We start from the raw sequence: 673 nt of genomic DNA on the forward strand, positions 1-673 counted from the left end.
ATAGATAGATAGATAGATAGATAGATAGATAATGTGTAAATAAATCATGACATGGACCTTATTTGGAACACACATCAGCTTAAATTGTGTCACAGTACCAAGCCCATGCCAGACTTTTGACTTTTTTCATTAAATATCTTTATTGTATATTCCAAAATCTACATAAATTAATGAATACATTAAAAGAGAGATATAAAGAGAGATCAATTTTGCTTTATAAGAAGTAATCTCCCTTATACATCATGTCAGTGTCCATTAAAAATACTTGAACTTAGATTTTGGTGGGCTTAATGGGTACACTTATCCAAACAGGTGAAAGCATTTTTTTTGTAAAATTAGCAAACTAATCAAAATGTAAAATATAATACGTTACATTACTTTGATTAAGTAATTGTAACAGTTACATTACTTTTTTACATTTTTAAAAGGGGTAATTAAAAATGCGTAACCTAATTATATTTCCAGAGTAACCTTCCCAACCCTAATGGTAATATAGATGGCAGCACACACATACACACCAATGACACATCCATGATACACACATACACACATTCATGACGCCCACCGACGTCGTTGGTTGGTCGAGAGAGAAGAAAGAGAGAGAGAGGAGGATTTCCGGTGTCTCCAACCAATGAGCTGATTCCACATGCGGACACTGAACGCCGCATTCGAC

Source organism: Scomber scombrus, chromosome 15 (genome assembly GCF_963691925.1).
Source record: "Scomber scombrus chromosome 15, fScoSco1.1, whole genome shotgun sequence".
In the NCBI taxonomy this organism is placed as follows: domain Eukaryota; kingdom Metazoa; phylum Chordata; class Actinopteri; order Scombriformes; family Scombridae; genus Scomber; species Scomber scombrus.